This window comes from Scardinius erythrophthalmus (genome assembly GCF_964197995.2).
Source record: "Scardinius erythrophthalmus genome assembly, chromosome: 14".
NCBI lineage: Eukaryota > Metazoa > Chordata > Actinopteri > Cypriniformes > Leuciscidae > Scardinius > Scardinius erythrophthalmus.
The window spans coordinates 18001671-18020001 of record NC_138234.1 but is presented as its reverse complement, the minus strand read 5'-3'; the positions used below and the strand labels follow the sequence as shown (position 1 = coordinate 18020001).

General features: G+C 42.9%; 1 protein-coding gene across 1 annotated transcript in view; it reads left to right on the top strand.

The window, feature by feature from the left end:
- The first annotated feature begins 5037 nt into the window (after window positions 1-5037).
- pth2rb (parathyroid hormone 2 receptor b) overlaps window positions 5038-18331 on the top strand; it is a 48232-nt gene continuing 34938 nt past the window's right edge. The window contains exon 1 of the mRNA XM_081385546.1: window positions 5038-5143. The gene's annotated coding sequence lies outside the window, so the exon portion shown is untranslated. The remainder of the gene's footprint in view (window positions 5144-18331) is intronic.

Sequence of the window (18331 nt, the reverse complement as noted above, 5' to 3'; positions counted from 1 at the left end):
GCTGGAGGACTTTATAAACGTCCTATTGATAAGAGAACTGGTGACCTTCAATGGCGGATAATAATAACAGACATAGGGCACATATTGATCCTACAGTAAAGGATGAATGTCCTTTGGTTTTGAGTCTGAAGATGTGCATCATTTATTCTTGCAGTGTGAAAGATTAAAGCCAATGTTTATATTGTTGGAAGAATGGAGTAAAAATCAGAATTATGAATTTACAATAAAAGATTTTATGGGCCTAGATATAAGTATCAAAATAGAAAAGAGATATTTTTTTAAATGAGCAAGCAAAGTTAGCTGGCAAACAAAAAAAGCGAAGCTGAATGGGGGTGTTAATATGACTTTAAGCTTACTGTTGAGTTTACATATTACAAAATCTATTTTGCTGCTGACCCTAGTCATCCCTTGTTTTGCCAGTTTAAGCTACTTCCCTCAAGCCGTAGGTACTCCATGCCCAGATGCAGGTCCAATAGATTTAGAAGTTCTCTTATCCCGACTTCTATCTCGATTTTAAACAATTTGTCAGAACTGTTTTAAATGTATTTCTTTACTATTGTGTTTTAGAGACTGTGTGAATTATATGTTCTGCTGTATTACTGTGTGTTGTGTCCTTGTGTTTATCTGCTGGCTGTACAAATAATTGCCCCTCGGGGACAATAAAGTTACCTTGACCTTGAAAATGGTTGGAGATACTTGATACTTTCAATCTTATTGTGGGCTCTGAATGATGTTCTATGTAATTCAGAAGATGGAATTTTACAAATGAATGTATGAGGTATTTTCTGTGGATATAATGTATTTATTTATGTTTTTTTTTTTTTTTCCTCTTTTTTTTTTGAGTGTATATACATGTATATTTTTGTGTTTTGAATAAGGCAAGAAAATGTTAAATTAAAGAAAGATTACTTTCTCTCTCACTCTCTCTCTCTCTCTCTCCGACTTCGCTTCCTGTCTACATATTGTCCAATAATTATAAAAGGCAAAAACGGCAAAAAGTAAATCTTTAAAACGATTTTGGTTAAGCTCTATCCACACACAGGATAAAATCAGCATCTTTTAAGACACTGCATCAACATCTGTCATCATGGGGGCGGGGGAAGTGGAGAGTGGGGAGTGGAGGAGAGAGAAGCATGAAGAGGGAAGTTAGCTATGGAGAGATGTCCTAGACAATGACTAACGTTAAAAATGTATATTCTTGAACGGATTCAGACAGCTGGATGTTTGCCGTCGGATTCCGTTCCCCCCATGTTTCTTACACAATGAGGTTCTAATGTTTACAAAACTGATGCTAGCTTTGCTAGTGAAGATAGCCTTGTGCGCATCGAGCTGACATGTAGTGCTATTGTGCCTTTGGAGACACGAGTTCGAGCCCCGGTTCGCTGACTTTATATTAAAAATAATATTTAAAAAAACAAAGAAAATGAGGAAGAAAGGAAAAACAAATGGCGAAGCAAAGTATGTAGAGAAGGTGAAAGAAAGAAAGGAAGAAAGAGAGTATTATAGACCTTCTATAAACATTGAAATAATGGAGCGAAACAGTAATTATTTCCAGTGTATGTGAAAGTATTGGACTAGCACTTATTTAAAGAGTAGCAACGTGATAAATTTGATTGATATCTTTAGGAACAGTTTTGCTGGTTCCCATAACAACCCTTTTTTAAAGATCACGGAAGGAGGAAAATATATTCAGGAACCGTGTCATGCACGTCCATTTCAGGAATAATTGCTAAAAATAAATCATGCACTTGACATATTCCATTGTTGACGCTTTCCGATTTGCGTATGAGTGATATTTCACATCACAGATTTCTGTTCGGTTTTTGCTTTCATGGTGGAAAGGATTCTTACACAACATTCGCCATGCTCACGCTTGGTTTAGTGGAAGGAAAAGCTTGTTGCATGCAGGGATATGTTCCCACACACACAGACATCCGCACAGTATTTAATCAACACACACATGTTTCCTTTTTCAGTGGGGCCTCATTGAAGGGTATGAAGGGTTTCTCTCGCTCTCTCTTTCTCTTTTTTGGCTCACAGTACCACCTTTGGCATGGAAACATTTAGCATTGCATACCGTACATGTACACCATTTACCTGTGGAATTAATGGCACCAGAATGAAACGACAACAAGCCAGTGGAGGGAGTGTGATGGGCAAACCCATCTGCTGAGAAACCCAAAACATTGTTGCAGACCAGGTGCACCCCTTCATGACAATGGTCAAGTTGCCTATTTCAGCAGGATAATGCATCCTGCACACAAAGTTCAGGAATGGTTTGAGAAACACGATGAAGAGTTCAAGGGGTTGCCCTGGCCTCCAAATTCCCCGGATCTCAATCAAACCTAACAGAACATTTTATCTTAAAGGTGTTCTAAGCGATGTCACGCGTTTTTTAGGCCGAAACTTTTTTGTCACATCCAGCAAACATCTCCTCACTATCCACTAACACACTGTAAAAAAACGCGGTCTCTGTAGACAACCCAGGCTCCACAAACGGCAAGAAAAACAAACTGGCCCAGCCTGGACCACGAAACATAACAAACAGTGTTCCAGCCAATAACCGACAAGAATGATTTGGGGGTGGGGGTTGGGGGGTTAGTGCGTGTGCACACGAAGGGGGGTGTGGGGAGTGGAGGAGAGAGAAGCATGAAGAGGGAAGTTAGCTAGAGGAGAGATGTCCTAGACAACGACAACGACTAACGTTAAAAATGTATATTCTTGAGAATTTTGATATGGCCGACACACGACCAAAGAGACGACGTTCCGATAAACAAATAACAAAGAAGAGGGAAAAAGAGAAGGAACGCGCGAAGTCCCGAATTTACATCGGAAAGGCGTTCAAAAGGTTGTGAGAACTCCGCCGACAGAAGGGCTTCCAATCCGACATTCAGGTGGCTCAGGTGGGTAAATCCAGTTTGTTTTTTCTAAATGGTTCATGACTGTTTTAGGAAGCACAGAAGGGAGGGGGAGGGGACGTGAGGAGGAGGAGGAGGGAGGGTCGAGCTAGCCTCCGTTTTGTTTGACAATACTTTGAACGTCAGCAAGAAGTGACGTCACCCAGCATCGCTTAGAGCACCTTTAACACACATTTATATGGCCAGAGAATAGCCTATGTAATTTTAGAATGAAAGCAATTGATGAAGTCTTTCATTTTTGTATTTAATGGTGTCTCTGCAATCTGACGCATTTCAGCAGTATAACGCGTCACTTACATGCGGCGGGCCAGCACTTATCTAAAAAGGATAGACGACCCAAATGAATACGATTAAAATAAAACAATGGCAACATGTGGTGCGCAGCCCAGAATGCAGAGGAGGGTGCAAAATCCCAGCACAAGGGTACAACAGTAAAGAAGATTTAAATAGAGACAGAAAAAGAGGGAGACAGAAAGAGAGAGAAACTTTTTGAAGATGTCATATTTTGAAAGTGGGCTTCACACTCTGCAAAAAATCGAGCATCCTTCAGGGCAGAGTTGTCCTTACAAGACAGATTTGAATTTGAAAGCACAGGAAGGACAAGATCAAAGAGGAGAACATAATAGAATGAGGGATAGAAATATTTCTGCTGAGGGTAGTTTTAAAGTCCCCATGAAATCAAAATTGACCCTATTTACTTTGTTAGCGCATATTACTAGTCTTGTGGTGAACAATTAATCCGTGCAAGAAAATATTTAAAAAAAAAATTTTTTACCATGGTAATCTTTAATCAAAATCTGAAAATGCCCCTCCCCTCTGCATTGGAGGACCTTCTCTGATGACGTAGGTTTGAGGAATTGGTTTGGGCAACGCTTAACCACTCCCCTCAAACCGTTAGTCTGCTATGAGCAGAGATGGAGAGGAGGAGCGCTAGAGTAAAACCCTGCCCTCTGTTCAATATAGAGAGCCTAAGTCCCGCCCCTCCGCTTCCGGCTCATGGGACCTTACTTCGGAAAAAATATGTATGGAAGTCAATGGCGAGAGATAACTTATCTTTTTATTCCGTCTGAACTGTGCCCTGAACTACACATATGATGTTTGTCAATTTAAAAGGTAATTATGAAAGTCAAGAAAGTCGCAGTTTGTCATAAAACAGAAGAGTAACGTTTAGTTTTATGAAAAAATCGCTCAATGAACTACATCTCTCGTCTCGCACTATGTACGTCACAAGATCCGTTGCTCGTATGTGTGTATTCTGGCTCAAAACACTCAGGCATGACGGCGTAACGTTACGATTATAATGTAAGACTATAGAATAAAATGACAGACGTTAGCTTCAGTAAAGTTAGCTTCATTCATTGAGAGAAAAGGTATGACGTCGCATGTGCGCCTTCTGGGTTTGTAGTCTTTGTAATTACGTATTTTCACAGTCTTATACCTCAGCAGTTTTACATCAAGCTGCGACTTTCTTGACTTTAAAATGTATCTTTTAAATTGACAAACATCATATGTGTAAATCAGGGCACAATTCAAACGAGATCAAAATATTTGTTGTCTCTCGCCATTGACTACCATACAATATTTTTCCGAAATAAGGTCCCATGGTGGTCGACCGGAAGGGGAGGGACTTAGGCTCTCTATTCCGTTTCACTGGGAAATACGTCATAACACTGGAGAAAAGTCGTTTGCAACTTCCGGTTCACGGGGACTTTAAATATCTTGTTTTTCTTATAGAATAGAATAGGATGCCAGCTAACAAAAATATGTTCTAAGAACATTTCGCTAATTTCCCCGTTAAGTTATTAAAGTTTTATTTCTGAATGTTCTATGACATCCAGTTTTTAAATGTCTGAAAAATGTTTGTTTTTCTCTTTCTTGCTATACGAACGTTAAAGGTGCATTAAGCAACTTTTCATGTTAAAAATACCCGTTTTTCTAACCCATACATGCTTAAACAATTGCCTGATGGGCTGAATGAGCCCTTCTATGATCTCTGCGATTGCCTCTATAATCCTGTACAGTAAATAAGAGGGATTCGGGACGGAATCGACTGGGCGTGACGTCATGCGCGTTCACGCTCACCTGGCTATTGGTGCGTTCAAGTCCTCCTGGGAAGTTCGTACGTACGAGGTGGGAAGTCGTGCTTATAGGCATGTGCGTTCAAGTCACTTTCGTCGGAGCAAGATGGAGGACTACTTTCTCTTAATTAATTACACAAAAATACAGTAAGGTTTTTAAACTCTTGTTCTAGAAAATGAAGAACAAAGAAATGTGCATCAGGTGTACTTCGTATTTTTATGTTTTTTATTAATTTATGAAGCCACTGCCAGCTCATCGTTACATGTTGCATTGTTATATTATAATACAATCATATTCTGTGTTGGCGAATAGCTAACTGCGCTGTAAATAGAAAAGCCTGACAATATCACAGCTAAATACCTTTACGTATTGTGTATTCCGCCATGTTAAACACTGACACGCCCCCAACTCGTAAAGATCGGAGCTTAGAGAAAATCCCGAGCTCCCCACTGGTATTTACGACATTGTGGTGGCGTTCAAGTGCGTTCAACTCGTAAATACGATCTATACGAGATGACTTGAACGCACCATATGTCTGGCAGGTTTGTGTATTCGCCGCCATTATCTATGGCGAGTGGATAATGCCACGGATAACTTACCGAAGTCTACAGTCGTGTACTTTTACGTGACAGAAGGGGTACGCCGCACCACAGACGGGTGAAACCAACGCGTGACTCCAACGTCGCATCACAGCACGTCGCACCACTGACGCGTGACTCCAACGTCTCACCACAGCACGTCGCATCACAGACGCGTAACACCAACGTCTCACCACAGCATGACTCCAACGTCGCATCACAATAAAATAATATCTATTTCCCCCCTAGCTTTTCTTATCTTTCCTTTGTTATCTTTCTAATCAATCATTCTTTTCTTGTATTCTGATGACATTGAAAATATCATTGATACAAATTTTGTATTGTATACAAAGTTGTGTATGTCATTAATGTCATCTCTGAATGGTTTACGAACATAGTTTTTTTTTTTTTTTTTTTTTTTATAATTCACTCACTTTCTACTGGATATGAGGGCTATGCAAATTATACACCATCAAAGTCACAACTTTTTGCACAATTATTAACAACAACTTTAAAGTTGAACAGATAAATTCATTAATTGTAATCTATAAACATAATATTCTGGAATGTGTCAGTCTGAGTTTTTACTTTTGAAGGTGGTAATAATTTTAATTTACACAGTTGACCATAATAGGCAAATACACAAAATTAAACTATTCACGATATTGTTTACAGGAGAAGGTGACAAGAAAGTATTTTAATAGCCTATTATTTTCAAGAAATCAACAATGAAAAAATATAAGACAGGGAAATAGTCGTTTAGTCACAAAATGCAAAACAATGTAGGTTCATGGTCAAATGTTCAAGACTAGGGCTGTCAGTGTCGACTATTTATTTAGGCTATATATTTTTTGGTCATAAAGATAGATCTGAAGTGAACAATAGCCTTTAGTATGACTTAAATACATAATTACAAATGAGGCAATATAATTGGTTCAAATAAAGTAGGGTATTAAAAGTAATTAATTATTTTATTTTATTTTATTTAACAACACTATTAAAATACATGAAGAAATATATAAACAATGAACATATGTATATTATGTACAAATGCCAACAGAGGGCGCAAGAGGATAACTGGCGATAATTGTTACACTTTACATCAAGAGCAGTACTACGGTGACGCATAGCTGCTGCCACATACATATTATTGTTTCCCCTCAATTATGTTGTAGCCTAATGACGAGATCTTATGTCGTTTTAACGTCATCTTTTCTCGTAATAACGTGATCTTATGTCGTTAAAACGACATATTTTTCTCGTAATAACGAGATGTCACGACATCTTTTTTTTTGCCTTTATAATCCACATAAAATTGTCAGCCTATCCTTTTTCACACTTCTACGTTCAAAAAGCTTATGCAAATAGTAACAGCCCCCAATCAGGCAAAATGAATCAATGAGGCCCTTTTTAAAAATATATTTATATAGGCCTATACGTTTTTTTATATAATATATTAATTATATATAGCCTAAGATTTATTTTTGTTAATAGGCTATATCTTCATTACCTAGAGATAATTAAACAAAAAGTAGTCAAAACACATCTAACAGAACATAGCCTAAGTTGTTTATTTTTTACAACATTGTGTTCTTATTTTGTTTAATTAACGAAATGTCAATCTTCATCTTTATAACAGAAGATAGGCCTACAATACAAAAATCTTCAAGATACAGCCATATACAATCTTCACATGTATAACGGACAGTCACCTTATAAACAGTCCTTTGTGTGGTGGAATAAGCAATGCTATATAGAAATGTTACCGGTAGGCTATTATTTAAACTTTATTTTATTATTTTATTTGTTCATGAACTAATTATGCTAACTCAACTAATTTAATGTAAAGAGCTGGATAAAATTACTAATTAAATAATGTCAAATATTAAATGTAGGCTATTGATTAGAGTTGCCATAGACTAAAGGATTTTTCTAGACTAGTAGTAATTTATTTAAGCAATTAGGACTAATCGCACGTTTATATTCAATCCTGGGTGTATATGGCTATTCCGCGCTCAAGCGCATAAAACTTGCCGCAAAGCACCGGCAAAAGTAGGCTAATGAATGCGCCTTTCATACGGACAGGATCACATAATCAGATGGTAGCCTACCGTATTTGCTTTCGATTGGATTTTTTTTCGTTGGTGGACATTTTTATTTTATTTATAAACTTTATATAGATAGTGATATTTCTCATGTCTGTGAGGCTAACTGTTTTCGGTTCATTTTTTAGATGCGCTCCAATTCACAGAGATCATGAAAGCGCGTTCGTTTTCTTTTATTTTACAAAAGCACAACGTTTTCTTGTTGTTGAGAGTTTACACAAATAAAGTTGCGACTGATGTATTATTCTTTTCTGTATGACCAGAAATGGAGTATTTAAGTTGTTTCCACTGTTGATAGGAAAATGCGAGTGATGGCACCGGCGCGTCCATGTGTGCCATGCAGTGCGCGCTCCACACTCCGCACAAACACTCGGATATGCGCTTAATAATAGCGAACATTTATCTAGGTTAACGTTAGAGCGAGCGGCCATGCCAGACTTTTTCATTTTTGTTTTGCATTGAATACCATTTAAAGGATTTGCTGTGCACCGCAATGCCATCCTCCCATAGAAAGAGACGTTAAGAGCCACCTTTATTTTCCTTATAATAAAGGGTTTCTATCGGAAAACGCTTAACGTATAATTAAATGCATTGCGTTCATATTCTGGGCTCATCTGCTTTTCTGTAGGATATGGTTTATTAATAAGGTGTGTACAGCATTTGATCTTTATCACTGAAGTAGCCTATTAAGCCACATTAAGCTGTTTCTTTATGCTTAGCCTAATATGCAATTAAACCTATTTTTTGGTTTAATTGTCTGAATTAAACACAATGTTCGCATTCTGGGCTCATCTGCTATTAATAAGGTTATGATTGGCTATCAATTTTATGTGGATAAAGGCATATTTCATGACTACAAAATGTGTCGTTTTAATGAAATAAGATCTCGTTATTGCGAGAAAAATATGTCGTCAAAACGACATAAGATCTCGTTATTGCGAGAAAAATATGTCGTCAAAACGACATAAGATCTCGTTATTACGACATAATTGAGTGGAAAAAATTATATGTAGCCTATGTGGCAGCAATGCGTCACCGTAGTTTTTCATAAACTTCGATTTAAGAATAAAGAATTTTCCAAGCAAAATGATTAAGTCGACTATATATTGTACAGAGAAATTTGAGTCAGAAAAGTAAAAGAAGATATCAAAATTAGATAAATGTAGGCTATGTTTGAGCCAAGTTGTTGAAACATTGTTGTTGCCATTAATGATTAATGAGGATAGGAGCAGGCTTCACTCAATTTTTGATAATACACTTTTTAGAGTGCTGGCCTAAAAATATAATAGCCTACATAAGAATAGGACAGAGGCCGCACTATGCATAGACGTTTTTTATTCGTTGCACAAACGCGTTTCGGCGTGTGCCTTCTTCAGTGAAGAAGGCACACGCCGAAACGCGTTTGTGCAACGAATAAAAAACGTCTATGCATAGTGCGGCCTCTGTCCTATTCTTATGTTGCCATTAATGAAACATTGTAGGCTATATCATTTCACAGAGAAGAGATATGTGAGCAATTATAGAATAAATGGTCTAACGTTTCCGTTTCCATAAAGCAAAAGCTGCATTTTTCGTCTACGGTAGGCTATAAATTTAGAGATAATCTTGTTACAGGGGTAATAAATTATATTTCTTTTAATTTGTTTGTAATTAAAAATGTATGTGGGTTACTCCATGCTCTATTCCAATTAATATTTTCATACAAGGGGGACCATTTGTATCTGGAGGCAGGGATAGATTTTGCAAATAAAAGATTTTTATTACTTTGTTGTTAACTTTTCTGTCTAAGATAGACCATTTATTGAAACACTGCTGTAGAAAGACCAACAAGTTAGAGCCTGTTTATGGAATAGGCTATTCGCTTCTTTTTTTATTAAATCCAAGCAATTGGGTGATGACAAATTTAAAATAAAGAGGCTTTAATATTAAACAAAAATTCACTTTAAAGAAAAGCTTACAAAACAAAACAAAAATCATGTCTCCCGATATAGCCTATTGCAAATCCAATCTTACTCATGCTATTCACTTTTCGTTATCAACATCGGAAAAATAACATTAGATTGGGACGACGTGTGTATCAGGCGTCTTATTAGGCGACGTACTGAGGGACGACGTGTGTATCAGGCGTCTTATTAGGCGACGTACTGAGGGACGACGTGTGTATCAGGCGTCTTATTAGGCGACGTACGTACTGAGGGACGACGTGTGTATCAGGCGTCTTATTAGGCGACGTGCCTGGTTCAGACGTTATGATTTTTTTATACATTTCTCACGTACGCCGTCGCCACGTCGCCGTAAGGTATACGTTACAACTGTGACGCCGCCGTGTCGTCGCCGCCGGTCTGTCGTCTGACGTCTCTATCAATCCCATTCAAAAATAGACACGGACTGACGGCGACGGAAGGGTAGACTGCTCCTTCGCCTTCTTCAGGGTAGACTTAGAAAAGTCATTATCCGCTCGCCATAATTATCCACATCAGCGAAGACAACTAAAGCGACTCTGGCAAAAGTAGAAGATGGATTCAATGAGACCGGCTTCTAGTTCATCCCAAACCCCAACGCAAACTCCACGTAACCGCGTGCACAACTCTGGTTGCAGTTTCGCGTGTCGCCAGAAGGGGGCATAGCCTAGTTCTGCAAAAACTCAGAGACTTGCGCAATGCACCTTTAAGGGTAAATTCCATTCCATCATTTTGCAAATATTATAGAAACGTTACTTTTGATGTTTAATGTTTTAATGTTTTCAGAACATTCTGGAACAAGTAAATACATTTAAAAAACAAAACGTTAAATTAACTAACACGTTTCAGAAAAACATTCCACGAACCATGTATAAATTATGTTTTTGGCTAACTTTTTAGAAACAATATTAAAGACCATATATCATATTCTATAAATGTTACTGGAAGAACTCTTATGCATAACTTTGAGAGAACCTTGCAAAAACGTTAGCTAACGTTCTGACAACGTTCTAACGTTCTTTTCCTGTTGGGATCGCCTAAGTGAGGTTGAATTCACAAGTTCACAGTTATAAAAATGATCAAAAATTGTCTATATACAACTATATAAATATATAGGCCTCGTCTTGCTGATTTGTAGAGAATTTGAACGTGTTTCATCAAGATAAGATGTCTGTTAGAGACATGATAAACAGGGTGGTTATAGTGTTAAATGATTGGCCCATAAATGAAATTGCCCTCAAATTGCTGCATATTTTGTCTCTGTCTCCCCGATGTAGGCCTATACAGACACAGAGGAGATGCTGAATGCAGCATATAGTCTAGTCTAAAAATATTTTACACAGGCTACTTGTGTATTTCCCCCCAAAATGAAGAGTCATCAGAAAATAGCTCACAAACACCCACACGGATGGCTCATCCCAAATAGACAGAGCTATGTGAATATAAAGAAGAGGACAGGAATCTTAAAACAGATAAAAAGGCTATGAAAATCAAAAAGGCAAAGACTTATGTAAAAAGCTTTGAAATTAATCTCTAAAACGCATTAGTGACTTCGACGGTGGCTTTTTCAATCCACCCGCAGCAGAATCGCATTTCTACAGCTGTGGCTTTAACTCTCTCCTTCCACTGCATGCATCCCTTGCCTACACGTTCAACAGAATCAACCGTCTCCTAAATCTAATGAAAGCGTCATGCTGGGGAACTCTGCGGGTGATGCTTTTTGAAAAGCATCAATAAGCCGTTGCGCACCGTTATCTGAAATGTCCAGTGCCTGAGTAAGAGATTGGAACAAATGATGCGGAATAGAAAACTTTACGCAGTAGCCTATTTTCTCAAGAAAGATTTCGACTGATTAAGAGAGGAAAAGTCATTTTTAATGCGGAACGATCGTCTGTTCGTGCGTAATTCATCAGGTTGTATATTATTCAAAGATTTAAGTGCCAGGAATTTCTCGCTTCGCATCGCGAAATTCAAATAGTCTGTTGGCGCCCTTTTGTAGCTATACTGTTTATTTAGCCGCCAAGTCGTTTTAAACAAAACAATACAGATTTTTTTTCATATATTTTTTATGTATAATAATAAAAAAGCGATTTGAAGTAGGCTAATTGTGTTTTGTCCATTTCCTGACGGAATTTATATAGTTTACCCTACTAAACGCGTCTCATGTTCGCACGTGTCTGTTAATTGCTCTGATTAATGTCTGACTAAACAGCTGCTGGTGTTTTTTTCTGTGTAGCGTGCAATAATAATTCTAAACGAATTCTAAATAATTCTAAAGGGCTCCAGCGACTATTGTTGTTATTGGTAACTTCCTAGCGAACGTTCTGTTTGCAGTCGTCTATTTGCGCAGGCTGACTTACAAAAATGAATAAATATCTACTTATAGCCTATGTCTGTTGGTGTGCAGCGTGATAACGAACCTTAAGTAGTAGTACTACTAACGTCAACGAACACAACTTTCACAACGTTCAGCGTATTTAGCGTTAAACGCAGGCCTATAGTTGTACTATTTACATTATTTATTTGTAATATTAATATTAGCCTATTCCTAATAACTTAATTTTTCTACAAATATCTATTCATCTGTTCAGTTATTTAGTAGGCTAAGGTTTTTTGGTGGAATTCAAGATAGGCTAAATAAATAGGAGGAAAAAACTGCTGCAGGCAGTTGTGATTCTGTAAAAAAATTGAACATTTACTGTCGTTTCAACCCCACCAGTGGTTGCGCAGAGGTGCATCCTCTCTTGTTTTTCTGAAGGAGTATTTCTGCTGTGGGTGGTGGTATTCAGTTCACTTCGCTTTCAGCAGATGCTGAGTTCATTCTCCAGTGCAAATATGGAGCTGGGTATAATCACTGCAAATGCAGGATCGGCGCACATTGAGCTTTGTGCACAGAGAAACCACTGAACACATCATCTGAGGAAACAGTCAATTTATATAAGTATTTGAAACGCTGTGAAGCATTTCATAATGTGGATTATAGTACTGTGGATATTTGTCCAAGTTTTGCTTGGTACTTCAGTCGAAGCACAGGTAAGATGAACAAACAGCGTGTTGCTTTTATACACCCGTATCTCACATCATCACCTTCATGATTTATTTGAATTTAAAGCAAAGCTTATTTTAACGTTGAACATAATATCTTAGATCTAAATGTTTTTCTTCTTATCGTGTTTATTGTTAAAGTTTGAATCTTTAATTGTTACCTTTCCATCTAATTTAACCCTTAAAATGAATTTTAACTATGTAATCTATATTATGTAATTCGGTTAATTTCTTTAACTTAAATGAACCAGTTAATTTTAATTTTACAGAATAAATCATTTTAGGTCGTTGCCTTACAAACATTGTGAAGTCATATATGCAAAGTCAGATGATGTGAATGGATTTATCTGGAAATATGACATTGTATGCAACATTACAGAAATTTTAGGAGTGAATTGTTGGATTTAGTTGTTTTTCTTGACAGATGAAAACAGATTTATATTGTAACTGCAAGCAAACAAGCATGCAAATGCCTTCTGATGCTTTACATGACGTTTTGCATTTATGTGTAAAGCTCAAAGGTCTGTTGGTGGCTTTAAAACGTTTCGGTTACTCACGTAACCTCTGTTCTCTCTAGAAGAGGGAACGAGTATTGCGTAGTTAGCTTACGCTACGGGAAAGCCTTTCTTTCTCGAGATACTGAAGCCAAAAATTATCCTTAATTTTTATAATCTTGTCAACGCAGTGCGGCAGCCTGCAGACCTAGGGCAAGCTAACTAGCGTGCCCATTGGCTGCCCTGCGGCAACTGCAGCAGCCTACCGCTGAGCCCTTGGCGTGACGTCACGACCAATGAGCGCGCTTGGCGCGCTTAATGCGTCACAGCCAGCGAAAAGGGGTGTGGCTTAGCGTATATAAACAGGGCTCGGAGGCTGCTTCTCTGGTTTCTGTCGCATGAAGCGAAATGAGCTCGTGGCGCGAGCACGGCGGGCTACGCAATACTCGTTCCCTCTTCTAGAGAGAACAGAGGTTACGTGAGTAACCGAAACGTTCTCTTACGAGAGGTTCTCTCGTATTGCGTAGTTAGCTTACGCTACGGGAACGCCCTTGTCAACGCCGTGCGCGCCCAGCATCCACTGAATGAGTCCCAGGGAGAGCCCGGGGAACGTGATAGCGGAGAGCCGGGCAGCCCGAAGAGGGCTAGCGCCGTACATAAGCACACACTAGGGGGTTAGGAGCGGCACGGCCGGTCCTAACTGCCAATTCCCTGTATAGTGCAGCTCAACCAGTAGAGCTAAATCACACAACGTAGCCCGCGCACAGATAGTGGGCTGGCATACGCGAGACTTAGACTGATAAGACTTTCGCCTGCAAGGCGGGAACATCCAGGTTGTAAAACCTAACAAACGTGGAGGGGGAGGCCCAGCCTGCCGCTGCACAAATGTCATGAATGGGAATCCCGCTGGACCATGCCCACGACGAGGCCATGCCTCTAGTGGAATGAGCTCGAACGCCCAATGGGCACTGCAGGTCTTTAGACGCATAAGCAGCAGCAATAGCGTCCACTATCCATCTGGACAGGCTGTGTTTCGAGGCGGCGAGACCCTTGGTGCGCCCACCAAACGAAACAAAGAGCTGATCCGAGCGCCTGAAAGCGGCGGACCGTGAAATGTAGTTTCTCAACGCCCTGACCGGGCAGAGGAGATTACTATCGGCCTCGCTGCCGTGCGTCGGCAGGGCTGAGAGGGAAATGACCTGTGCTCTGAAGGGAGTGCCCAAAATTTTTGGAACGTACCCATGCCTCGGTCTGAGAATGACTTTGGAGTCATTAGGTCCGAACTCGAGGCACGCGGCGTTAACAGATAACGCGTGAAGGTCTCCCACTCGTTTGACTGACGACAGTGCTATCAGAAAAACGGTTTTGAGCGTGAGGTATTTCATATCCACAGTTTCCAAGGGTTCGAAGGGATGCGCTCTCAGGGCCTCCAAGACCAGAGAGAGATCCCACATAGGAACCGAGGGGGGTCGCGGGGGGTTCATCCTCCTGGCTCCCCTAAGGAAGCGGATGACGAGCTCGTTCCTTCCTAATACGCGGCCCTGCTCAGAAACCGAGAGCGCTGAAATGGCCGCAACATAGACTTTGAGCGTGGAGGGGGACCTGCCCGCGTCCAGTAGCTCTTGAAGGAAACACAGTACTCGCGATACCCCACATGTCTGTGGATCGAGCCCCTTAGCAGTGCACCATGTGTTAAACACTGACCATTTCGACATGTAGAGCCGCCTCGTAGAGGGGGCTCTAGATTGTATGATCGTGTTCATGACCCCGTCTGGCAGATTAGCGTGTAATCGTTGAGGCTCCACGCATGCAGAGACCAGCGCTCTGGATGGGGATGCCATATCGATCCGCGTGCTTGAGAGAGGAGGTCTCTCCTCACCGGTATCGGCCAGGGGGCTGAGTCTGCCAGCTGTATTAGATCCGGGAACCAAGCTTGGTTCTCCCAGCATGGGGCTATGAGGAGCACTGAGTGGCGCGCTTCCCTGATTCTCTCGATGACCTGAGGCAGCAGAGAGACCGGGGGAAAAGCGTACAACGGGCCGCTGGGCCAGATCTGGGCCAGCGCGTCCTCGTTCTTCGAGAAGAACTCTGGGCAGTGAGCGTTGTCTTTTGACGCAAAAAGGTCGACTTTCGCTCTGCCGAACCGTCGCCACAGTGACTGGACTGTTTGGGGGTGTAGAGACCACTCCCCAGGGGGAACGTTGTCCCTGGACAGTCTGTCGGGGCCCTCGTTCAGGTGGCCAGGCACATGCGCGGCTCTCAGCGAGCGCAGAGAGTGCTGAGCCCACACGAGGAGGCGTTCCGCCAGGGTGCAGAGCATCTTTGATCTGACACCGCCCTGGTGATTCACGTAGGCCACTACCGATGTATTGTCCGTACGGACTAGAACATGGTGACCGTGGAGGAATGGGAGGAAGTGTTTGAGCGCTTTCTCGACCGCGAGCATCTCTAGACAGTTTATGTGTAGGAGATTCTCCTGGTCTGACCAGCGGCCATAGACCGGTCTGCCTTCGAAGAGCGCTCCCCAACCTAGGTTGGAAGCGTCTGTCGAGACAACTTTCCGGTGTGAAATCACTCCCATAGTCACTCCTGTGTGATACCATTCGGCTGCCAGCCAGGGCTGCAGGGCTGAAATGCATCCCTGATTCACTCTGACTCGCAAGCCGCCGGCCGCCCAGGCTTGGTGGGGCACGCGCATTTTCAGCCAGCGTTGGAGCGGGCGCATGCGCAGTAAACCCAGCTGGAGCACTGCTGCAGCTGAGGCCATATGCCCCAGGATACGCTGGAATGTCCTCAGCGGAACCCGGCTGCCTATTTGGAGGGATGCGGCGAGAAGGCGGATGCGGCGCGCGCGCTGCTCCGACAGTCTGGCCGTCATAGCCACCGAGTCCAGTTCTATTCCAAGAAAGGAAATTGACTGACGGGGTGATAGCGAGCTCTTGGTCCAGTTGACCGAGAGACCCAGCTCCTCCAGATGGCTGAGAAGCGCTGTTCTGTGAGACACAAGTTCCGTCTCTGACTGCGCTAGAATAAGCCAATCGTCCAGATAATTCAGTATTCGCATTCCCTGTTTCCTCAGGGGAGCGAGGGCCGTGTCCATGCATTTCGTAAATGTACGGGGTGCCAAAGACAGGCCGAACGGCAGGACTGTGTACTGATATACTCGACCCTCGAAGGCGAATCTCAAGAATGGCCTGTGACGGGGAGTTATCTGGATCTGAAAGTATGCGTCTTTTAGATCGAGAGAGATAAACCAGTCTCCTGGGCGAATCTGCGCGAGGATTTTTCTGGTTGTGATCATCTTGAACGGCCGTCTCATGAGGGCTTTGTTCAGATGTCTCAGATCTAAAATAGGTCTGAACGCTCCGTCCTTCTTGGGCACGAGGAAGTAGCGGCTGTAAAAGCCCGACTCGCTCAAAGAAGGATGAACCTGTTCTATAGCCCCTTTGCGCAGCAGCTTCGCTATTTCTGCTTGAAGCAAGTGCGCCGCTTCTGAACTCACTCTCGTCTCCGTCTGTGCTGTATAGCGCGGAGGGCGACGAGCGAATTGAAGCGAATAGCCGTGTTTTATAGTTTTCAGCACCCATTCTGACGCGCCCTGAATCGCTTCCCATGCTTCCGCATGCATAGCTAGGGGTCGAATGGTCTCTGGGCTCAGATCGCCGCGCTGCGCGGGATGGGGAGCCTGTATCAGAGAGAAAGGCGCGGCGCGCGCGCCGCTGGTGCTCGAACACGGGGGCTGGTAAACAGTATTGGCCGACTGTACAGCGTTCAGTAGCTCGGTCCCATCGGATGGAGCGTGATTTGCTGTCAAACAACCCAGGCGCGAGAGAGGCGTGGGGATTATCATGTCTACAAGTGAGTGCGCGTGCTCGTGAGCGGGCGCAGGGTTTACACTTATGACACGGCCAGTGTTTGGGAGCTTTAGAGGATCCGTGACCCAAGGTAACTGGCTGGCAGAGCGAGCAGCGGGTAGGTGTGAGCACAAGGTTGTGGGCACATTTCCTACATTTAATACTCGAGCGGCTTGCGACCGCTTTATGAGAGAGCGCTCTGTACGCGTTACCATGGGGACCCTGTTTGTGTGAAGCAGTGAGCACATGGGAGTGGGCACATTTTCTACACTTATAACACCCTCGGCTTGAGCCGCTGTTGCCCGGGGTAACCAAGTGGCAGAGCGAGTTACAGGTAGATGTGAGCACAGAGTTGTGGGCACATTTACTACACTTATTACTCGAGCGGCGTGTGACCGCTTTATGAGAGAGCGCTCTGAACACGTTACCATGGGGATCGTGTTTGTGTGAAGCAGTGAGCACGTGGGAGTGGGCACATTTTCTACACTTACAACACCTTCGGCCGGAGCCGGAAAGCCCGAATTTACACTCTTTCTGAGATTTATTTGGGCCGCCGTAAAAACGGCGTTTGTGTGCAGGCGAGCGAGTGGTATTACTGGCTCGTTGGCTGCGGTGTAAGCTGCTGCAGTAGCCTGCACTGAGGGGACTGACAGAGCTGGGCGTTTTGATGGCGGTCCGGCCGCAGCGGGACTCAGCCATCTCTTCCTCCCTGCGGGTGCTAGGAGGACTTCGCGGGCTCAGACTTCAGCGTTATCTTGGGACGCGGACCCCGGGGGGGCGGCGGTCTGTGACGGCTGGTCGAGCGCGACCTAGGGCGGCCGCCCTGGCGTCGCTGCGAAGTGGTTGGTGGCCGAGACGAGCGCTGTGTGGAGCTGCGCGCAGGAGGCTGAGCTTGAGAGCGGCCTGCGGCTGGGCTCGAGCGGCGAGGCAGGAAGAGATTCATAGCCTGCGACGCCTTCTGCACTTCAGAGAAGCGGTCCACAATCCCGCTGACCGCAGGGCCGAAGAGGCCGGTGGGCGAGAGCGGGGCGTTGAGGAAGACAGCGCGTTCTGACTCACTCATATCCGCCAGCGTCAACCATAAGTGTCTGTCGATGACGGTGAGCGCGGCCATAGATCTGCCGATGGCTTGTGCAGCGGTCTTAGTAGCACGGAGCGAAAGGTCCGTCGCGCTGCGCAGATCTGTTAAGGCTGTATGATCCGAGCCCTTCTCGTCCAATTCGCGGAGGAGGTCGGCTTGCAGGATCTGAAGAACAGCCATCGAGTGCAGGGCAGAAGCAGCTTGGCCGGAGGCGGC